The sequence below is a fragment of the Lacerta agilis genome, chromosome 1, assembly GCF_009819535.1.
Source record: "Lacerta agilis isolate rLacAgi1 chromosome 1, rLacAgi1.pri, whole genome shotgun sequence".
Taxonomy (NCBI): domain Eukaryota; kingdom Metazoa; phylum Chordata; class Lepidosauria; order Squamata; family Lacertidae; genus Lacerta; species Lacerta agilis.
In genome coordinates, this window is record NC_046312.1 from 104,026,769 (window position 1) to 104,051,677 (window position 24,909).

Consider the following 24,909-nt stretch of genomic DNA (forward strand, 5'->3'; position numbering starts at 1 on the left):
GGTGTGGGCTTTTAAGCATGCAATCATTAAACCTAAATAATAATTTAAAAAATCACAATGAAATTTCCAGTCATAAGAAGGAACAAGCATGAAACAAGGAGAAGGTGGTGGTTATGGGGAACGCACTTGAGAGGTGCCCTGTGGGCGGGGAGGTAATGCCCATGCTTGATGAAGCAACAGCTAACTCATTTTCAGGGGAAATAACCTGAAAAGCCAGTTTCTATGGAGGTGCTGCTTCCATAGAGACACAACTGTATGCATTTACACCAAAACCCGTGCACATGTCATAGTATGCACCCACTGAGACACAGTACTATCAAATGCTGTAAATATGTAGGCTCAGGCACAAGGACTGCTGGACCAGAGCAATGCCGCAAACTCTATTATCATTGTGCTGGCCCTGTGACGTGACCTATGACGATGAATAAGCACAACTAACTCAGGATGTTGTTGGTACAATATACGTCTTTGGCCACAATGACTCACATAGGCATCATATGTCATCAAGTCCCTGCAAGCCCAACAAAATATGCTTGTGTTGGCGTTAAAGACACTTGTGCATAACAGCTTAGTAATCCAAGTCTGGGCAGACATTATAGATTTTTGTATGTGTGCAATATAGCTGCTATTATTAGGGGTGGGCATGCTCTTCCTCTCCTCCTGCTCACATCAGATAGGTGCAGTTATGAGCCAAGTTATTTTTTTTAATGAAACAAATTAGCTTGTTTTCCAAGCCAATCTGTAGTCACCTCTCCTACACCAGAGCTCCCTGATCCCCATCTGCTAGCCCAACACCAGGTTTCCCAGGTGTAGGAGGCAAAGGTTAGTGATATTTTTCGAGAAAAAGAGGTGCCGGAACTCACCATGAACGCCTCCCCTGTTCTCTTATAATGGCAAGGACGCCCAGCTGAGAGGTGCTGGAACTGAGTTCCATCAAGTTCTGGCTGAAGAAAAGCCCTGGCAATGGCAAACACGAGGGTGAGGGGGCTGAAGGGGACAGAGTAGTAACTCTGTCAGGTATCTTGGAACATGAGGGAGTTGCTGCTGCATTCCTTCTGGGGATCTTTAAAAGTGATATGCAACCTTCCCCAACCTCGTTCCCTACAGATGTTGTTGGGACTACAACTCCCATGGCCAACTCCGTGACCACTGCTCCCTGATGGCTAGGGATGATGGATGTCGGGAGTCCAAAAACACCTGGAGGGCACCAGATTGGGGAAGGCTGCTCTAGAAGCTGCTGTCAGATCACAGGGGTCTCTCTATCCATCTCCTCATGGAAGCAAGGTTAATGGCAGCGGAATATGACTCTGCATACTCCAAGGAGCTGACAGGCTCATCCAGCACTCATCCCACCAGGAAATGGGCCATCACTTGGGGGTGATCTCCCATTTCTCCATGGGAAGGTGCCTAGAAGAGGCAGTAGAACACATCTCCATTATAATCTGTTTACTTTCCTGCTGATCTAGCATCTCAGGTCAGTAGCTGTCTCTGTCAGGTGGTAGGCCTTGGCAGGTGCTGATTAGGCTGACCCTTGACACCAGCCTAGACTTAAAAGCATCTTTATCCTCACATGGAATATTATTTCAAGCTTCTATACAGACAACTCCCCATTTGTGTGCGTTCAGCGCACACACAACCACTGACGCATTTGCCGTTTTCGGTACCAGTAGAGGGTGGGGTGGAACAGGGCAAAATGGGGCAGGGTGATGCACACGGTGGCTCAGAATGCAACCCCCATGTAAATGGGGAGTTGCCTGTATTGAATTATGATGATTTATTCCCAAAGAAACAGAGGCAATCCTTTAGGGAATGGTGCAGACACAAGTACTCAGATGTCAGGGGGGAAATTATTCATGTATACAACTACAGCAGCTTGGATTTTGCTAGCTAGCCCCAAAATGGCGAGTGAGTGAGGTCCCCAATAAGAAGGACTGGCAACTTAAAATGATAGAATATGCGGAACTAGCAGGTCTAACAAATAAAATAAGAAAACAAGAAGATGAAGTATATACATTTGTGGAGTATTTGGAAAATAACTGTAAACAAGTGAAAACGCTAGCAGGACTGAGATAAATTCAACAATGTAAATAAAGGGAGAATAAGGGGAGAAATTGAATTAAATGGATATATAAGAATATGCAGGAGTGGTGGGAAAATTAAAAGAACCAGGGAAGGGGAAGAAGGGAAGTCGTCAAATGTATTATTATAAGGGATGGTACTAATGGTTGAAAGGTATATTTGAATGTGAATGTGGAAATTGTAATAATGAAAATCATAAATAAATATTTTTTTTTAAAAAAATATAATTATTTATTTTTTCTCTGTAATCTATGGAACCTTCTATTAAGTTGGTTGGTGCTTAATATTATTGGTCTGCTTCTGCACTCTGGTATTATGACTAATTGCTAGGAACAATTTTTAACTAAATGCTAATTATTTGATATGTCTTATATTGACCTTTAATGTGTTCTCAAGAAGAAACCTGAAAAAATAATAGCAACTTTCAGCTTTAGTGCCACCATGTGGAAGGCACTTTAAATTACTCCAGGTGGTAGCTGTCATATTATTACTCAGGGTGTTGTTGCTGCTGCTGCTACTGCTTTAGTACATTTATATCCTGTTTTCCTTCCATCGTGTAATTCAAGGCAGTGTACATGATGTTTCCAGGAAGTCTCCTATTCATGCAGTGACCAGATTCAGGCCTACTTAGCATCAGCAAGCTGCATCATATGCCCTCAGACCATCTCTGGGGGGAGCATGACATTTGTGGTGGCACTGCAGATTCAATGGTGATCCACTGCATATGAATCCCATATTCTCAGCCACTGCATGAAGTTAATGCAGCTGCCAAATAGCACCCACAACAAATCAGAGACTCTTTTGTAACAGGCTACAGAAAATTGGACATTCTGTACTTAAAAAAAAATAGTTACCCAATAAAAAAAGCACTGATTTACCCCACGTCATAAGTACAAGAATGCAATATTTGCACCTAAACAATGGGCTCGGAGGTGCCCACGCTCAGAGAAGGGGTTGGGTTCCATGACAGAAGAAATGCAGGATATAAATGTAAGAAAATAAGCCTAGTGGCAACAAGGGGTTTTGTCCTGTATCCCTATCACAAATCTTCAGAGTTGGATTTGAACTGGGAGTTCAGGGACAATAAGAAATACGCCACACCATTTCTCAAGTCCAGCTGCCTAAGTTTCTGCCTTTTTTCGCGCTTCAAAATCAAGACATGGCAGGATAAACAATTTAACACACGCTTCTAAAATTCCCACCCCCTACTTGCACTGCTTGCATTATTACTAGACCCAAAAGGAGCATTCAGATTTGTAGTTATAAATGTGGGCATTTATTTTTTTGTTATTTTACTAGATATAAGGAAATTAAATTTCTATATCAGCTTTATACAAAGATGATAAGAAAAGATTGTATCGGAATATTTGCTATTGTATAGATTAATAAACCTCTGCTTGCTCAGACTGACAGCTTTCAGAAGGCTTCTAGCCTAAATTTGCCCCCACGGTACATAAAAAAAGAACTGAACTCACGCTGTCTCCCCTGTAATGCTAGTTAATTTGTACTGGATACTGTGTATTAAAATATTCATTAATATACAGCTCTTAAAAGCTTTAAGGACGGAAAAGGGGGGGGGGATACTGACTCAGAAGCTTTGTGTTTTTTTCTCCTGTAAAATACATAAAAGACTGTGAAAAGCAGTAAATATATATCCTTTCATTTATCCATCAACAGAAAATAGACACGCAGCCTGTGAGAATACAATATTCATTTTGCTGCAGAAGAACAGACATTGCATAACAATGAGATTTGCTAATGAAATCAACCATCAACCTGGAATACATATGTATTAAACCAAGACCTCAGTGTCATTTTCTTTTTGCATCGTTTGTTCTTCCTCTGATTCCTCCCCCCTTTCAGTATTTTGTCCTCCCTTCAGTTATCACGGCTTCAAATATAGCACTATTGTACGACAATGCGTAAATATTATAAAGCAATGCTTTTTATTTTAACACTTTTCTCCTGTTAAATGTAGATGCCAACTGCATACGTTCTATCAGCATTGTTAATGTACAATTGAAGGAAAAATCAATGGGTGCTAAGGAGACAAAGGAGGTTTATTTCTCTGGAAAACTGTTGGGAGTATTTCTCATCAAAACTGTTTGCCATTTAGACTGTGTAGATGTACAAACATTAACTCTTAATAACTAAAAGAGCATCTTTCTATACTAGTTTGAATCAGCCTTTTGTGTTCACTAAAAATTACAAATGGCTATAGTGAGGAACCATAACATGCAATTACATTTTAATTCACTGATACACAAGACTACAACCATCTTATTCAATGTTAGTATAATAATCCTAAAGATCCCATAATGTATGCAGTCTACAGCCTTTCTACTGGGTGTATATGTAGCTGTGTATCTGAAAAATTAAAGAGTTCAAAAACGTTATTTTAAAATTATTTGCTTAAATTATTGATAAGCAACATTCTTGTGCATATGTGAAAACAGCAGCTCTTTAAGAAGTGATTCATTTCAAATGCACAACAATGCATGTTTTAGTTTTACTGAAATATATTGCTAGAGTGCATAAACTGGGTTTAATTAACCTGCACACCTAAGGAAATTATCGGTACATCCTTCTGTTGATGTAATTAATCCTAATTCATGGCACCAATAATTTCAAAGATAGCTGTATGGCTACTAACTAAGGGAGTAACTCATCAAGCGCTGCTGCTGCTGCTGTAGGACCCTAATTCATACTGACACAGCTTGTGTAGGAGCCAGCACAAACACTGAAATTCATGGAGGAGCACTGGTTGGTAAACTGTAGCTGGGAACTAAAATGTCTCAGGTGTTGGCTGCCTTCCTTTTTTCACTAGTCCCAATTCACACTTTAAGGCACTTCCACATTTTAAAAGCCACCATGATAGTGATAAACATGGGCTTGGTTGGAACAATCATCCATCTAAACCTTATTATTGTTTACAAGGTACAATTCATTGTATCTGTTATTTATTGTCTGACATTTCTATACCATCTTTCTTCCATTATGGAAGCCAAGGCACAGTACATGTAGTTCCCAGGTGGTAACCCATCCAGCCACCAACCAGTCCCAAGCCTGCTTTGCTTGAGCAAAGTGGTGCCCTCAGTCCGCACCCTAGGATCTAGTACAACCAATGGATATCGCTATTGACTCCACATCGTTTGCATCCGGGCATCCTATTCCTGAACACTTGTACTGTGGTATTAGCATAACATTATAGTCGCTTACAATGGGGTGCAAAAGTTGCTTCCAGCTGCACATCCTAACCAATTGTACGCTTGCTTGTGCAGCAAATTTTACGAATTTAAGTTACAAGCCTGATATTTCCTATATTACAGAATATTAAACTAGTTCCGTGAACCTATGTGTTTGTTTTCTTGAACAGCAACGCCCCCAAACCAGCATGTTAACCTTTAAACTCCGCCTTTCTTCGGTCTTGGAAGGCAGGAGGAATTTGAGGGGAAATTCAAAAGCAGCCTGTGAAATAGCATATTGGTTGTTCAAAGTTTTGTTTCGTTGAAAAAATGTTTGGTGGAATCCACCCCATTCACAGAAGGGCTCTTGGCGCAGCAGAGAAGGGAAGGCCCCAACAACGCCATCAAATCAACTCCAGAGAGTTGGGACGGGTGAAAGGTGGAATGGAGGGCTGAAGAGGGGTGGGGAATATGCAAATAGTACCTGCAGAAGGGATTTTTTTTACACATGCTTACCATTCTTTTCAATTACAAAGGAGGATTCAGATTACCATTCTTAGCCGAGTACTCAGTGATTTTTCTTATCTTCAAGTCAATGCACATGGTAGTGCAACACTAGGAAGGTCTGAATTGTGGGTTTTTTTGGAACAGCACTGCACAATCTGAGGAAGCACAAATTGCTGAAGCTTTCTCAGCTTCCACAGGTCAGCAAACTGCAATGTGAGCACACCTCAAAGAAGCACTCACATCAAATTCCTTTAATGCAACTGTGCTTCCTCACACTTCATGCACTCGGAAGTTAATCTTGCATTCCTTAAGGGTCCAAAGTTCTTGCCAAAGTCACAAAGGGCTGGGGGAGTTCAAGGATTTTTAATGTCAGTTTCATTTCTGTCAAAAAAAAAATTAAAAAAACTTTGCCCTTCACTCTCAAGCTTGAAGTTCAATGACAGCTGATAAGAGGCTTCCAAACATCTACTGTAAAGGCAGGCCCTCCTAATGCTCATTGAAATGCAACACATTTCAGGAAGAAGAAGAAGAAGAAGAAGAAGAAGAAGACATAAATGAGTAATCTGAGTCACCATTTCCAAATAATTTTTCTCCCCCAATGAAACCGGTTCAAACTACATTTACAAAGGAATGGTACACAGATACAGATACAGTTAAATCAAATGGGCTCACATTCTGGAGCAAAAACTACAACCTCAAGAGTTTGAAAGAGAACAGATTTTAATGCAACAACCTTGACCCTGGAAAGCATGGGGTCACTTTCCTTAGTGATGAACTGTGATTGCTTTCTATAATTCTAACAATTGTCAAGTGGGATAAAGTGTAGCCCAGGAGGCTTATAGTTATGAAGGGCTTGCAATTTTAATTTTAACAATTATTTATTGCTCTGCAATATAGGTCAACCGTCCAATTGAACATCCTTTACATGATGTTATATGCTCTTAGGGCCAAATGCAGCTCCCATTGGCACCAATACTTCCACCACAGATTAAAGTAAGCAGATGGGTCCTTAGAATATACAAGAGTGATATCAGTTTAAAAGATTACCTGAAGAGAAGAAGATTCTAAATTATCTAGTTAGAGAATACTTAAAAATTACATGAACCCGATTTACACAAATGTTTGAGGAATTATTCACGTTTCTGTATAATATATTAATCTTTCACAAAGCTACAGGTTAAAATCTGAATTATGGATCATAGTTCAGTGCTATGAAGTGAGCTCAACATAATTTGAAGATGTTAAGATACAATCCTGAAACAACTTCCCTTTAAATGAATGGGACAACTCGGGAGCAGGTGTTTTGAAGAGTAGTCCAGGCAAACTCATTTTTTAATTTGTTTAGAAAAATCTTTAGAAAATCTTTGTGTTCAGTTGTTCACAAAACCAAATTAGACCCTTTCTGAAAACAATCACAAGACTTCCATGCAAAAGTGCATCTGTATATATAGTCTGCATTCATATTTTCCAGATGAAGAAGGCATCGTCTTTTGTACACATAAAATAATTCCTAAGTGCTTTCCTGAATCAATTATGGCAACTACCATAAAGCAGTAACTCCATTAGGGGGTGTATATACAGGATTAAACATTAGCAGTATTTAGTCTGATATTCTTGGTTTGGCATTTAGTTCTGATCTGGACTAATATAAGCCATTATAGTGTAACACACAGAGGATACCAAAGGATGACTAAAAGTTCTGAACATGTTCACGGTACCATAATTTTCAGCATCCCTGTTAGTCATAGACATTTTTATATTTGTACTCCTATATATTTTCTTTTCTTTTCTCTCCTATACCATTGGGTATTCAGGAGCAATGCTAGCTTTGGGGGGAATCTTGCCATCTCGTTTGTGTATTTTTGTGCCTTTTTATTTTAATCACGAGAGCAAGCTAAAGCACATTTCTAGTGCTCCCCCCTCTCCCCCTTCTCATTTAGAAATGCAAGCACACTTAAAAGCTGTCGTTTAAAACATTTAGGTAATAAAGCAGGCTTATGCTTCTTTTATAATGAAACAGCTCAATTTGTCCTGAATTATGATGACTACTATTTGTCTACTTTTAAGGAATAAAAAGCAGGGGACAATTTATTAAAGCAAGAACATAACTCCTGAACACTGGAAGGTCACAGCCTGTGAGTTGAGCTGCTAGCAAAAACATCTCTGATGCTCCAGAGCTGCCATTTTTCTTCCTTGACAAAGACTCCATCTGCCACAGAGCCATTTACAGCCTCAGAGTCAGAATATCAATGATTTCCAACCATTCTGCAAGTCTGCTTTCACCTTGACATCACCTCTGTAACACATCTAAAACAGATGATACATACACATCCCTCTGCAAGCTCCACATCCATGCTTTATGCAGCTGATAGGCATTTAAGCCACTTCCCGATGAACCATTTTATATTCCTTGCCAAATTGGAGAAGTTTAAAACTGGAACATTTTCTGCTATTACAGTTTCCCAATGTGCTTTAAGACAAGTTACCGTCACCTAACTTCAAAAAGTGGGGATGGGAATTATTTGAGCCCAACGGCACATTTAGGGCACGTTTGCGCAAAATTTGGAAGAAGCAGGCGAGGGGCTCTGTGTGCTAATCCAGTGCATGCAATCCTTAAAGGTACCATGGCATTCTGCACAGACTGCATGTATCCTTGGGTGATCTGTGCAGCAAACTGAAGAAATAGTGTGCCCATCAGTGAGTACAGTTCACAAGGAAAAATACAAGAATCCATGAACAGCACATGCTTGTTTCTCAGTAATATCTTTTCACATGTGTTTATTAAAAGAAATAAAGAAGGATAGGAGGAAACATTCTGAAATTTTGAAGCTGTTTTGTGGTCTTTCTTGGTGCATGTCTTACTTTAGTTTTTATGTAGATTCTGACAATGGAGGACTACCTTGTTCATTTTGAAGGGACTTCCTGGGTCATTTTGAAGGGTGTTTGCTTTTTAGTGGTTGAAATTTGGCCGCTGCACAGGGAAAATAACCGAGAAATCCAGAATTTCAGTGTAGCTGTGACTGGACAGTAGTGTGTTCATCCTATTGCAAAACGTTGTGGCAAAGACCACCCATGCTCTTCCTAACTCAGGTTTAATTTCATGACAAAAAAATGTAATTTCAACAACAAAAAGCTGTGCTGCCAATTGAAATACAAATAAAATATGCCATTAGAATATCCATGCTGCGGAAAAAGAAACGTCCTTCGGTGGTGGCAGCCCGGGGACGGCGAGGAATGTTATATCCAGCTCCCGAGGTGAGAGCTCGGGAGCGAAAGGCAAGAAATTAAGATTTTTACAAATAGAAGAAGAATGCAGCATTGAATGGGAGAAGCCGAAAGAAGATGAGCAGTGCACCCTGATGTTCGATGCAAGGTCTGTTGGAGACTGTGTCTGGTTCTGTGGATGTTCAAGAAAAGAGGACAATTTGAGGAGTGGTTCCGGTGCAAGATGGAGAAGGACATTGGACAGAGGGGGGATAGGATGAAATGTGTTAAGTGCAGAATATAAATGGTTTGCTATGGTAATCTGAAATCGGAGGGATGAGACATTAAGTTTTAGTTTATTTTTTAACAAGAAAAGGGATATTTTAAATTTCTATGTTACTAGCAGCAGTTTAAGGGAAAGAAGAATAGTCTAGATTTGATATAAGAATAATATGTTAAGACATAAAGTTATGTTACCAACTATTATGGATTAAGATGTTTGTTTAAATTTGAATTTAATTGTTTTTTTGAGAGATGAAGTTATTAAAGTAGAATTTGGATCTGGAACCGAAGGAGAGAAGGCAGGGGAAGTCAATTGTAAAGATTTGAAACTAGAACTTTTTTCATTGTGTGTGTAAAAAAGAAAAAGAATTGTGGTTATGTTTGTTTTTGTTTTGTATAAATGTGGGTGGGTGATGGTATTTTTTGTTATGGAAAAAACCAATAAATTCTTTATATATATAAAAAAAAGAATATCCATGCTGCAAAGCGAGAGTATTGCGTTTGAAAAAGCATGGGTTATTTTAAAGTAAACTAGTGTTGTTGGGGGGGGGCGGTGGGTGGGGCAGAGAGCACATTATAAGGCACCTCCACTCTTGTTCTCCAGTCTCTTGGTGCCGGGGTACTTTGGGAGAAATGCAGCTGGAGGCAGGCTTGTTTGAGGTCCCATAGGGAAAATAGGGAGATTCTTATGAGTAGGTTGATGCTGCTGGTATCACCACTTAAATAGGCATATTAATGTCAAAGGCTTCAATCTGTTTTGCTCAAAAAACCCGAAAAGTGTAGTCTTTATGAAGTATAAATAATAAATAACCACTACAAATGTTCTTAGAATACACTTCTTGCTTTTTTATTTATTTATTTATTTATTTATTTATTTTACCTAGAATTGATCCAAGCATGTGCATCTGCACCTTGGCTGCTTTAAATCTTAAATCTCTTTTGAACACCCCTTCCCCATCTGAAATACCATACCTGATCTTGCACTCAATGCATGTATTACCAGCCTAAGACCAAATGACAAAAGACCTACAGGAACGTACGGTAACTGATTTGCAACTCACAAAACTCGAGTTCTTTCACCGGTTTGGAGTTGGCACTGGGTGAGAACAGGGCTCTTCTACCTTTAATAGCCTGTATGGCACACAGATTATTAACAGGTTATACCTTTTCTAGTATGAAAATATAATTATGGGGAAACTTTCACCTGTTCAAATTATGTCTATCAGATGTCTTATTACTTTGGTGAGACCTCTCATTTATTTTTGAGCCTCTGCCCCACACACCAAAAAGAATGCACAGTTGTAGATGTGTATGCAAATGTGTGTCCTCTTTTGTGAGTGGAACATGCACATACTGTACAGTATACTGGTCTCAGTAAACTGAAGCATAAAGCTTCAATCTAAATGTGTTTTGGATTATCATGTAAATGTCTATTAAAATGACAGTAGGCATACGTGTCTTTTATAGTAAATTATATACACTGTATTTCTGATAATTGGGCAAGTATTTTAGAGTAACAATGGTGGTTGATGATGATGAAGATAAATCCACAAGAGTATATGGGCTACAATCAAGTTGCTATTTACCTGGGAGTAAGCCCCTTTGAGAAGGGACGCGGGTGGCGCTATGGGTTATACCACAGAGCCTAGGGCTTGCTGATCAGAAGGTCAGCGGTTCGAATCCCCGCAATGGGGTGAGCTCCCATTGCTCGGTCCCTGCTCCTGCCCACCTAGCAGTTCGAAAACACGTCAAAGTGCAAGTAGATAAATAGGTACCGCTCCAGTGGGAATGTAAACGGTGTTTCCGTGCGCTTCTCTGGTTTGCCAGAAGCAGCTTTGTCATGCTGGCCACATGACCCGGAAGCTGTACTCCGGCTCCCTCAGCCAGTAATAGGAGATGAGCACCACAACCCCAGAGTTGGACACGACTGGACCTAATGGTCAGGGGTCCCTAAGCCCCTTTGAACTCAATGTGACTTATTTCTGACCAAATCTGTATAGATTGTGCTGTAAGGCAGCAGTGCTATACACACTTACAGTGGTACCCCGCAAGACGAATGCCTCGCACAACGAAAAACTCGCAAAACGAAAGGGTTTTGCGAGTTTTTAGTTGACTCGCGAGACGAATTCGTCTATGCCTGTTTTTCGCCAGACGAATTCGTCTGGCGAGGTACCACTGTAAGCCGGCTTACCTTTTTGCTCTGGTCGGGAGGGGTGTTGTCCGCGTCCGCCATTTTGGATCGACTGTGCATGTCTGCTCATGTCCAGACATGCGCAGTCGATCCAAAATGGCAGACGCGGACAACATCCCTCCCAACCGCAGCGAAAAGGTAAGCACTCCTGGAGCCGTGCGGCTGTGTTTTAAGCTGGAGCCGCGCCGCTGTGTTTTAAGACTGCAACGATCGCTGCAGTCTTAAAACGCGGCGGCGCGGAGCTCCGATGCCGGTCGGGAGGGGGCCGTGGGATCGTGCCCGATGTCGGGCATGATCCCACGGCCCCCTCCCTCCCTCCCGGAGCTGCGCCGCTGCGTTTTAAGACTGCAACGATCACTGCAGTCTTAAAACGCGGCGGCGCGGAGCTCCGATGCCTGTCGGGAGGGGGCCGTGGGATTGTGCCCGATGTCGGGCATGATCCCACGGCCCCCTCCCTCCCTCCCGGAGCCGCGGCGCCGTGTTTTAAGACTGAAGCGAGCGAACAGCAGCGCAGCTGTTCGCTCACTGCAGTCTTAAAACGCGGCTTGGCTTGGCTCCGGTGCCGTTCGGGAAGGGCCCCCGGACTTTTCCCCCATAGGAACGCATTAATTAAATTTTAATGCGTTCCTATGGGAAAAGGTGCCTCGCAAGACGAAATTTCCGCAAGACGAAGAGTCTTGCGGAACGAATTAATTTCGTCTTGCGAGGCACCACTGTATCTGGCAGCAAAAGCTTAACCCTGTATATATCTACTCAAAAGTAAGCCATTTTAAATTTAATGGGACCTACTCCTAGTCTCTTCAAACTCAGTGGTGCTTACTTCCGAGTAGAGAAGGATAAACTGTATTGTGCCTATTTCCTAAAAGGGTTAGAGAACAGTTTTTTGTTGCTTATTGTCAGCCAATGATTAGCATCTGTTGGGTGGAATAAGCAGTTTATAAAGCATTACAGAATTACAGATGGCAATGAGAATGATTCAGATGTAAGTGGAATTTTCAGTCGCATCCTTTTATTATTAAGACAAACTGATTTTATTAGTTAAACAGCAGTAATATGTTTGAATATAGCCTTGAGAATTCCTTTAAGCTGCTATTGCTTAGGAAATGCCAAAACCTTCCAAACAAATTCTTGTTTACAACAAAGTTTGTGTAGCTTTCTTATGCGATAAATATGCTAAATAAATATAGGGAAGGCAGTTTTAATTTGTACTGTACAGACAGCAACTGGGTTGGTCTCTTTGCTCTATTTAAGGATGAAACAATCACTGTTTCAGTTCTTCAAGAAATACATTCTGTTCTTCTGTTTGCAAATAAAGTTGCTGAAACTGCACGCCTAAAGAGGAATCAAGCAAGACATGAACAGACACAAGCCTCAGCACATATAGGGCGGAAAATTTGAATTTACTGGGTTAATAATCTCAAACCGTGCAATCCTCTGCATGTCTACTCAGGAATAAGTCCCACTGACTTTACTGGGCCTTACTTCCAAGACTGCACTGCCATTTGTGTTGACACAAAATGGAAATTGTGCGTCACTTGTCTATTGCAAGAAAAGCAAAAAGCTGCCAGTTTTGTATATGTGGGTTGTACAATGTGTTCACTATTTGTCAGGAAAGTTGGTAACACTGCCATGCCTAGCTACAGAGAAAAGAAGAGAAGAGAAGAGAAGAGAAGAGAAGAGAAGAGAAGAGAGAATCTGGCTAAAGCTATAGGTCCTCTCATCATGAAAATGCACATAAACACATTCACATAAACATCTGCATACAATTTATGCAATGGGGTGGGTCTTTTTGTGCCTAGTTCACAGACCCACAGAAGCCCATTCATAGACCCCAGGGGCTTCATCAACTACAAGTTAAGAACTCCTGTTCAAAGTACAGTATGTGTTAACTAGACTTTATATTTTATTTGTTTTGACATATTTGTATTTTATTTATATAAAATAATGAATATATCTACACACACACACACACACACACACACACACACACACACACAATGACATGGTCTTTAAAACAGTGCAAAGGCACAGTCCAACCTCCATGCCAATCCTATTGGTGGATCACTGTAGAATGGCAGGGCCATCAGTGCATCTGCAGCCCTGTTCTCATGGCAGCAACAGAAGGTTGGGGGAAGGGCAAGACAATCAGGACATATGTTGACCCGACTCCCACACCAGTTCTAGGCTGGCGCAGCAATCAGGAATGATGTCGTTGCACGACAGCAGTAAAACCAGCTTGGAAACCAGCAGACTCTGAATGGACCTGGAGCCATCCAATGCTTACTGCGGTGGACAGCCCTCCAAAGATGTCTGCCTCCCGCCGCCCCGTTCAGCAGAAAGAAGCAGTTTGGTGCTCTTGTGTCATTTCTGCCCAGACAGGAGAGCTAAGTGGAAGGACACACCTACATATATTCCAACCCCCTACACCAACAGTTTGGATTGCTCTGTGATCTATTTGGCAAAGTTTGGCTCTCTCTTTTTTTGTCCCAGTATCTAATTAACCAGGAGCAAATGTTTCTCAAATATTTATTTTTTTCTTCTTTCTTTCACTCTCACGGACCTGGCTAATGGGAAACATAACAGCATAATCAAACAGTTTATGTTGAAACCTTGTTTGTCATCTGGTGTTTTGCATAAAGCACCTCAGATAAAGTAACCATGTAATATATGAATTCTCAGTTTTTGCACTTCAAAGTTTTGGTGCAAGGAAGGAGGAAGAGAAGGAGATTTGATATTTTAATGACTATGCTATGCAAAAAAATGGTTTCATTCTCCATTGCCAATTTTCTCCTTTGAGCTAATCTGTATTCCTCAATCACACAATGCAGATTTTGCTTAATCTTTACTGCTGATTTGTCAGCAAATGAGTCTCTGAATTACAAACACCAAGCAGCTCCATATTCATTTGCAGTACTTCAACCTTAATATTTGTCTCTTTTTAATCTACATGTATGTTTTGCAAAACTACATTCTTTTAAAAAATAATCTTGAGATGTGTAATTACTTCTTGCCTTCCATTTTAAACAGATTTACTTATTGCAAACACTTAAAACGGTGTGCAGAGATCTTATTCTTTTAGGTTTCTCAGTTATAATTATTGTTATTATATAGAAGCAAAGGTTTAATTAAATCTGCAGGTGCTGTGCAAATAGAAAGTGGTGGATTTTTAGTTTTCTTTCTGAACCGTCTGTGGGAAACAAGTAACAGTGTTTCCATAATATTTCAGGATATTAAAGCAAAATTTGTGGTTTCATGCTGGGTCTGAGAACACACTATAACCAGAATAACATGAATCATCACCCTTAAGAGAGGAAAGAGAGGCCATTATTTGGGGTAGACTCCCTACCGACTAGTAAGAACAATTCAAAAAGACCTACATTGAGTCAAGATTGCCCTGAAATAATTAAATTTTAAGACTGAAATATCGTTTTAGAAAATACACATTGAGTTTCAAAGTATTAAAGGGGGAATTAAGAAGTGGGGAGAGATGGATTTGTGCTGGAAGGATTTTTTTTATATTGTGTATTTTTTAAAAAATAGACATATTACTAGCAAGTGGGGAATATGCAGGGCTGTGTTCAACTAACCTGACGCAACCTAGCTTCCACCGTCTTCTCCTGCTGCCAAAATCTGTTCTGGAGGATCAGGGAAACCCCCCAAAACAGCACACAAGGGGAGGGGAGGGGAAATTGTGCTGTCAGGCAAGCACAACAATCTTCTTGGGGCTACTCTGAATTCCATCCTGAATAATGAAGATGCGTCTTTTAAGATTCTATGAAATAATTCCTTCTTCTGATCCGACGTTACGCTGGGCAGGGGGGATTAATGCTATGTGCCACCCATCCATCTAAGGAAATATCTTTGCGTTCCACACAGGGCAGGAAAAAGATTGGGAAGAGTGAAATGACTGAGGGGTCAGTCCTTGCGTGTCCTATGGACTACTAGTTACATGGGAGGGTCAGACTTGAGTAACCAAATTTGTTCTCATGGTCTGTTAATTAAACATGGCATGCTCATAAAGAAGTTATTAGAAGAAGGTGACAAGTTCTGGCTGACCTGGAAACAACATAGGTTGGACACAAGAATAAATGGTAGGACTCATTAAGTGTATAACTGGCTCTCCATCTGCATATTCAGAATGTAGCCTGTGTCTGTTTGACAACAGTAGGATCCTCAAGGACATTCCTGAAACCACACTGTGGCTATTCTGAACCCGCTATTAGGCTCTGCCTGTCTGTACTGCAGTTAGGCCAGAACAACAGGTATAATAATAATAATAATAATAATAATAATAATAATAATTTATACCCCACCCATCTGGCTGGGTTTCCCCAGCACTCTGGGCGGCTTCCAACAGAACATTAAAATGCAATAATCTATTAAACCTTAAAAGCCTCCCTAAACAGGGCTGCCTTCAGATGTCTTCTAAAGGTCTGGTAGTTGTTTTTCTCTTTGACATCTGGTGGGAGGGTGTTCCACAGGGCGGGTGCCACTACTGAGAAGGCCCTCTGCCTGGTTACCTGTAACTTGGCTTCTCGTAGTGAGGGAACTGCCAGAAGGCCCTCGGCACTGGACCTCAGTGTCCAGGCAGAATGATGGGGGTGGAGACGCTCCTTCAGGTAACCCTGTTGGTCCCAACAATCCAAGAGGAAGAGGAAGAGGAGGAGGAGTTTGGATTTGATATCCCGCTTTATCACTACCCAAAGGAGTCTCAAAACAGCTAACATTCTCCTGTTCCTTCCTCCCCCACAACAAACACTCTGTGAGGTGAGTGAGGCTGAGAGACTTCAGAGAAGTGTGACTAGCCCAAGATCACCCAGCAGCTGCATGTGGAGGGGCGGGGACGTGAACCCGGTTCACCAGATTACGAGTCCACCGCTCTTAACCACTACATCACACTGGCTCTCCAACAACCTGTGCTTAGCAAAAACACTCATGCAGGTGTGAGGGAAGCTCCAAGGAGATATAAACTCTGTGTCAACAGCACCTAAACAAAGTCTGCTATAACCTATGCTTGGCACTAGTCTTGGGATACTGCAGTGCAGACCTGGCCAACTTGTGTTCCACCAGGCCACACACCACCTCAGTCATGTACCTCCTGTTTTGCTGTCCCAAGCAAGAAATAAATAACAGGTTTATTGAGGCCCTGATTTCAGGCCGGTGTGTTATAAATTATGCAAGCCTGCTGTAGGCGATTCTCCTTTGCAGTCCCTCAATTCTCAAAATTATACATCTATTCACTCATTCTCTTGCACCAGAATACTAGCACAGGAATTAACCCATTGCCCTCTCTGCCTCCTGTGTGTCTCTAACAGCCATTCCTCCTCATTTGCTGGGGGTCAGAATGTCTGCAGAAGGGAACAGCTCTACTTGACTAGACTAGCCACAATGTTTTAGAACCTTGGATTTTATTTAATCGCCCAGAGTATCTAGTGTAGACATTCAGCCACCAACACATTGGGGGGGGGGAGGCTGCAGGGCAAAAAAGTGCAAGGGGTGGTAGGGCCAAGAGCCTTTTAACTGCATGGGTGGGTGGGTAGAGAGAAAACAAATAAATAGAGCTTATGAGGAGATCTTACACTGTAATGCGGCAATATACGGTACTGTTGCTAGCAATCATGTGCACACCTCACACTTACTTTAAAAACGTAATTTCCACTTGTCTAGGAGGACTTGAGATGAACTATTAAACAAAAATAGTAGCATACATTGCCCTGTACTGTTATAGACCCTATCCTAAATATGTCTATTCGGTAATACGAGTCCCACAGAGTTCAATGGGTCTTACTCTCAAGGAAGTGTCCCTAGGATTGCCACCTTAAAACTTCAATACAGTGCCCACCATCTTAAGTAAATGGTAGCTGTTCTTTTCTGAAGTTAGGTGTTCTCTTCCTCATTTTCATGGGTTCATTATAACAAACCCTCACCCCTCTACTTTCCTGGTTCTGCAGTTTCTGTGGTTGCTTCCAACTTACATGTTGCAGGTTATCTTATCTTCCTCCTGTTTTGCTGTCACATCACGGGCACCCTACTAAGCAATGTATACGCTACAAAATTGTTCTTTTGACCTTTAAATCACTCCACCACCACCCAACACCTATTTAATAGATTTGCTCTCTCTGTACGAACCTGGCTGTTCTCTCCGAAATCAGCAGATACCAGTCCCTTTTCCATTCCTAAATATTTATTTGTAAGGTTGCATGGAGAGGTTTTTAATAGCTTCACGTTCGGCTGTGGAACACGCTGTCAGTTACGAGCGGAAAGCATTTCCAACTTGCGGGCCTTTCGAATCTAACCTTAAAAATTATTTCTTTTAGTCAGCATTTCTAAAATGATTGTTTTAGCAATTTTTTTCCTCCTGTGCTACCAGATCTAATTTTAACTTTACTGATTGTAAAGCACCCCTGGGATGCAGGCATGAAGGTCGCTACTGAAATACAAGATTGCAGAGTATCGTAAAATATTCAGCTTGCGCCGAATAAGGGAAGCTAAATGTTACCCGGCACAATGTTACCTGAGTGAGACACAGTTAAACACAGCAGCAAAGAATAAATGCCCACCTTTTATCTTAAGACGGCAAAAGACAAATAACAACCTCCCTTTTAACCATTCCATACTCTGTCTTGGAGGCAACCCTGTTTCTGACAATCAAAAATAATGAAAAGATAACAGATCTCTTTGAAGGTGTCACCTACATACCCAACATGCACAGACCCACTAAGAGACAAAATTTTCTATTTTCCAAGAGTGTGATTGATAAATACATCCAGCAAGGGAGTATGCTCCTACCCTTTCACCCCCTGCTCCAGTCTTGAGGGAAATGCCTCTTCTGAAACTAGTATTTGCTGAGGAGTGAGAGGGGAGGAATTGTTCATAGGCTCCAAATATCAGCTATAGAGGAGTGATCTTCCTAAATACCAGAGCAGGGGAGAAATAGTCAAATTTCTTCCCTATGCCTGTTTTGATCCAATTAATTATCACCCCACCACCACCAAGCTGGTGCAATTTCCATTTTTAAGAATCTGCCCAGAGGCTGTGTATACACGATACATTGAAAGCACATCCCCCCTCTCCCAAGAATCCTGGGGACTGCATTTTACCCTTCACAGAGCTTCAATTCCCAGGACCAATAACAAACCATAGTTCCCAGGATTCTTGGGGGAGGCTATGTGCATTGAATGCATGGTGTGAATACAGCCTTAGCTGCAAAGCTGCATTTAACGTCGCCTGTAGTTTGTCCCAGGAATTGCCTTGAGAACAGGCTGCCGGTGGCTATAGGAAATAGTCATTTAAAGAATGGGGAAGGGAGAATGAAGCACCTCTGAGAGGTAGCACCTCTGCCCCTGGTATCACATCCCTCCCCCTCCCAGCCTCAAACTTTGCACATTGAGACCCAAGGTCTGAAGTGTGTTGGGTCCCATGCTATTTAAGATTCATCAATAATATGGGGGCCGGAAAGAGCAGTGAAGAAGCCAAGATCGTGGGTGACACCAAATTATTCAGGGTGCAACCCACATATCTTACAAAGTGTTCCAAAAGCGTCTCAATAAACTGAGTAAAATGGCAAATAAGGTTCAGCGTAAGTGATGCAGACTGAAGCAAAAAATCCAGTTTCGTGTGGTATCAGGACACAAAATAAGGTCATGTTATCAAGGAAGAGGGGCAGAGGCTGTTTGTTTGTTTGTTTGTTTGGGTAATGTTCCGTTCTGACCTTAGGTTTACAGCCTTATATCCCATTCCAAACATACAGAGTGAGATCCTACCATGAGCACTAGAGGGAACCAACAAACCATAGATTACATTAAGCACAGGATTCAGGGTACAGATTTAAAAGGAAAGACCCAAGTCACATGTGGATGCCTCCACCATGCAGATCTTGGGATCACAGTCATTATTAGAAATCAAGTCCCATTTATTTCAATGAGACTTGCTTCTACACAGTGCAGTTAGGATTGTAAAGCCAGGCCCCTGATCTTGCACTTAAATGTGACAGAAACCATCAGATCATAACATTCTTTTTCCACAAACCCCCTCACCAACAGTTTTCTTTCAGCTAAATGCAACTTCCGAATGAAAATGAAAAAAGCACCTTGTTAATTTGTACCAATGGCTGGAAACTGAATTTTGTCAGCAGCAAATGCAGCAAATGAACCATAATAATGATAATATCAAATAGCAACCAGTGTATAATTTCACTTAGAAATGAGGCCACCGTTTCCATGTGTGACAATAGTAAGAGTAAAACAAGGGGATAGGTACTACGATGTGGACATTATTGCTGCAATCCTGCAAGGATGAATGATCTGTCAAGAAGAACAAGTCTCAGTGCTTCATTGCCATTTTTTAATTCTTTCCTACTTATGACTAGGAGGCAGATCCCCCTCATTCAACAGCCAGCACCAGGTACACAGTGTTAAAACCTGATACTTCTGACAGTAGTGATAATTAGGGATTGGGAGATTCTGTTTCTTGGTCCACTTATTTAATATACAAATGAGCACATGTACATTTTATCCAAACCTCATTTTTTTGGAGCGATGCATTTCTTATTTTTTTGGTTATACGTTAAGCAGCCCCCCCCCACACACATGTAACATTTGTACAACACAACATATTGCATCAACTACTATGAGTGAGACTGCCACTATACTGGTACAAAGTGCTAGGAGGTGCCATATTATTCAGTTAAAGGTAAAGGTAAAGGTACCCCTGACCATTAGGTCCAGTAGCGGACGACTCTGGGGTTGCGGCGCTCCTCTCGCTCTATAGGCTGAGGGAGCCGACGTTTGTCTGAAGACAGTTGTTCCAAGTCATGTGGCCAGCATGACTAAGTCGCTTCTGGCGAACCAGAGCAGCACACAGAAACGCCGTTTACCTTCCTGCCGGAGCAGTACCTACTTATCTACTTGCACTTGATGTGCTTTTGAACTGCTAGGTGGGCAGATGCTGGGACCGAACAACGGGAGACAGCTGTTTAATGCTGAATCGGAGCAAGTACCCATCTGCAGAAAACCCAGCTGATGTTTGCTCCAATTCAGCAATAAAGATTGGGTTTTCCTGGGGGGAAATGGCAGGACAAGTGGAACTCTGCATGAGCCCCAAATCTGATTGGAACTAATTGGGACATAAAACCCCAAAATATATTTACGTTGCATTGATTTCTGGATTTAACTCAATGTTGTTGTTGTTTGTTCACACTTCCGTTTATACTTCACCACATGATTCACACTTCTCTAAAAAAAATATCATCGTGTCAGTAACTGAGGAATTACTTACTGTGATCAATGTGGTCAGTTCTGTGGCATCACTGTTTTGCAAGCTGAAAAACAAGAGAAGAGGTAATGTTCCAATGAATTACTAACGGATGTGAAACAATGTTGGATAAACACATCTAATGTAATACGTAGGAATTCCATAAACAATCAGAAGATGACTGCAGCACAATGAATATGCAATAACTAGAACACCTGATCACATACACACAAAAACATTTAAATTAATTGCAGGATAAAGAACGACACCACAAAGGACTGTAGCATAACTACTTCTTTCAATGACCTACAACCCACAAGCCAGGCACAGCACTACTATACCAGCCATTCTTATATTCCAGTCCATTTGTGACAAGCTGTGCTTCTGAAGCACACTCATCCTATGCTGGTCTCACAGGTTGGCATTGCTGGGCACCTGCAGAAGCGCATACCCCAGGAAGGGGCCCACTGCCAACCACTGGAGTCCCCATGCCTATTCACCTGCCCTCTCCTAGCAACAACAGGAGTAAAGAGCGTCTGCCCACCTTGCCCTCCTCCACTGGACAGCTGTGCAGACTCAGCACATAGTGAGAGGCATAACAAATAGACCGTACTAGTGATGTGGTAAGCCTACTCAAGGAGGGGAGCCACTGAGATGCCCAACATCTTCAATCCAATCCAATCTCTATTACAACAGCTATCTCGAATCTGGAAACAGCACTGTGCACCTCTCTAGCACTGCACGTATGGAAATGCATCTGCTGTGAGCAACCTCAACACCAGGGCTTCTAATGGACATACTGTTTGCTGCTGCCCAAAACAGAATGCTGGACTAAATAGGCCTTTTGTCTGATCCAGTTCTTCTTATTTATTTAGGGGTCTGTAAAGCAAAGGGCCACTGAGTGTTTTCAGAAATGGCCAGCGGGGAGGAGAGAGGCTGCTGACCTGGCCTCCTGGCAGCAGCCTCACTGCTGAGCAGCAAGGGCACGTTGAGTGCATTGGAGGGAGTGCTGGATTGCCTCAGCTAGGGCTGTCCCCCTCGCCGCCACCTTGTCTCTGCACCATCCCAGTTCATGGAAGGGATGTTGCAGCACTGTCCCTTCCCTCCAGCCACTCCTGGATGTTGAGGTGAGGTTCAGGAAACACTCTGCAAGTGAGATACATGTGGGTGGGTGCGCATGTGAGAGAGTTGCGGATGGGATTAGAGGACTAACTGATTATGGTTGTTGTAGTCCAACAACAGCTGGGGACCTAAGTTTGAGAAACACGGCATGAATAGGCATTCACATAGAGGCCTCCGCTCGTACGTCACGTCATCTGTACAGTGGAGGAAAGCAAGCTTCTCCACACACATAGAGAACGCCTCATATATGTGACCATGTGGACAAGATTACAGGTAGACAACATTTTCTTATTTCTGACACGCGTGGATGGCACGGTGAAAAAGAGCTAGCATGAAACCGGGAAAGGAATTTAAATCTTGTCCCCTCCAGTACTGTAGAAGCAGCTCTTGCTCCTACCTTTAGAAGCCGAAGGGTAAAAATATAGTAGAATGAAGATGGAGTCAACAGGAATGGGGTTTGGCAGAGTCTAATTTAGCAGCCAAAAGGGAGTTCCACAGATGCACCGTAGCATTGGCATCTGATTGGAAGTGGGCAAGGGGGGGGGGGAGTTTGGCCAGCTCTTCTGCCTTTAAGAGCAGATTAATCTGCACAAATTGGCAGTTGATCCTTTTTATAGCATGGAAATAAACATTATCGCCAGGCTAATGGCTGCAGATTAGGCCAGTTTTAAGAAAAAGTTGGCAGTCCTAATACAGAGGCATTCTTATTCTCCTTTCAGTTTCCATTGAGACTCCTGCCTAATTGAATCACAAACACACACATACCTCTCTTCAAGCAGAAAAGGCCTGATACTTTAATCACCTACTAGCTCTATTTGTCCTGTATCTTCTTCCTGGATTCTGGCAATGAAAAAAGTCAACACTGAAGAAGAAACAGTGCTCCCTTTATTCAATACTGAAACAGCGTTTCCTGGAGTTTTGGAGGTGCTACTACAGCAAGCAATCTACTTTGTCCTCATTAAGCTTAGAATAAGCAGCATGCAGCCTTCCAATATATTTATTTATGCTCCATTGAAATGAAATATAGTACAATGCTAGCAAGGGACGAATGGCATAACAGAAGAATATTTTAATAAAGCCTACCAGAAAACAGAAAGGACTTTACAAGCCCATCTGCTCAGAGTGAAATCTTCCCACAGAAATTCAAAAATGCTTCATCTGTCTCACTTACAAGAATAAAGGTGACACCAGAACACTGGAATCACAGAGCAATGTCATTCCACTAGTGTTGATAGAAAACATTCTTACTTTCAAATTTTTCAACAGGTTATGTCTGCTACCACCCAAAAAATTATCATCATCCATACTGCATCAACACAGTAGATCATGATGAAATGTTCTTCATTCCCTGCTATACAATTCAGAGGCAAGGACTGATAGCCTAGCTTTACTAAGGCCACATATATTTAAAAGCTGACATAAAGATAAATGCTGAAACTTCCTTCTAAATACACTGGTGTCTATCGCACTACAGCCAGTATACTTGCATGATCATGCAGTTTCATGAAGGGTGGTAAGATGGATGCCTGAAGGTAACTCAACACAGCAATATCCATCACAAATTGTGTTAAGAAGGTTGTGGCTTAGTTCCTTGGCTGTTCTTCAGCCATGTCACCAACACCCAAACAACAACCTGTTAGAAAACTGACTCTAACCCAAGATTATAAGCTTAATTGGTGTGGGTAGGATGCTGGACCTAGACCTTCTAACAAAATGTTAATGCATAAATAAATACAAGCAAGACATCCATACAAAGATAGCAGCAGGAGACGAAAAATATAGTGTAGTCCTGCAGGTGTCTACTCAGAAGTGAATCCCACTGAGTTAAATGAGACATATTCCCTACAGCCTAACTTCTGTTTGAAACTGAAATATCTAAAAAGGTATGGCCAAATAAAACAAGCTTTTCACCTGGCACTGAAAAAGCACTCCTTTGAGTATGATCCAAAGTTTGGGCACCATTATTGAGAAGGACTGGCAATCTCCACTCACCTCACCTCTGAAGGTGAAGGGTAGGGAGTCTGCAATAAGGCCCCTGCAGTAAGTCTTCATAACTAGGCAGGTTCATGCAAAGGACCTCTACACACATTCATGTGTACGTGCTTTAAGCCCCATCACACAGTCAAAGACGTAACCTGTGTGTAGTATGGGTTTGTCTGTAGTTTGTGGACTGCAGTTCTCATGCATGCACTGGTTTGTCCTGTGCATGTATAGTTTGTGGTCTGGTCTGTGAACAATACTGGAACGTCTTTACCTGCTCTATACAGGTCTGCTTTGTACTCCTCTCCTTAGTATGTGTGTTTGCATGTTCTTGTGCATGTATAAAATGGTGGGAAAGAATGTTGAGGATGCCGGCATCCACCAAAAGCTAGTTATTTATTCTTTGTCAACAAGAGGCCAGCAGAGACCTATTTTATATTACTGGAATTTGTTCGTTCCTTTTGATAAACTATAGCAGTTTTTTTTGTTCACACCTTAGGTTTGCTGCTCTTGAGAGCTGCTTGCTATACATTGTTAATCACAGCCAAGGGCATTTTACAAATAATCCTGCTCTTCAAAGACAACATGTCCATATTTCACATTTTTAAGAAACTGCTCAGCTATGTTTAGAAATTGATCATTTCCTTGCGCTTTGCCATTGTTTCCAAAGCACGCTGCACACTGCAAGGTCACAAGTTAAAAATGATTGACGAATGACTGCTAACAAATGTCTTCTAAGGCAGAAGTTAAATATATTCCAAGTCTCTCACCATAATTAGTAAAAATCGTCATGCTCTCATTATATTCTTAAAATAACTCTCTTTAAGAGAAATGATCACACTGGAAAGAGTCTGGTTAAGATTTCAAATGATAAAGATTAAAGCTACATGATATATTTGCATTATGCTCTGCATTATGTATGAGAATTTAGAACTTATCCTCATATAGTTTAGCTCATTGTGGCTTTTAGAACTCTCAATTTCTGTATTATTCATTCTTACAAAGGCCATTTTGGCTCAGCAATCGCTTGCTTTGTTCTTTAAGCACTGAGGACTGAACTTGCTAACCACTTTCCTGACTCCACTGTGCTTAGTCTGTTGTGGTCCC

At 41.6% G+C, this 24,909-nt stretch overlaps 1 protein-coding gene across 13 annotated transcripts in view; it reads right to left on the reverse strand.

The window, feature by feature from the left end:
* The window catches only part of BAZ2B (bromodomain adjacent to zinc finger domain 2B), a 183,149-nt gene that overhangs the window by 111,065 nt on the left and 47,175 nt on the right, over positions 1–24,909 (reverse strand). For all 13 annotated transcript variants that reach the window (XM_033165568.1, XM_033165616.1, XM_033165599.1 and 10 more), the window contains exon 2: positions 20,725–20,767. The gene's annotated coding sequence lies outside the window, so the exon portion shown is untranslated. The remainder of the gene's footprint in view (positions 1–20,724; positions 20,768–24,909) is intronic.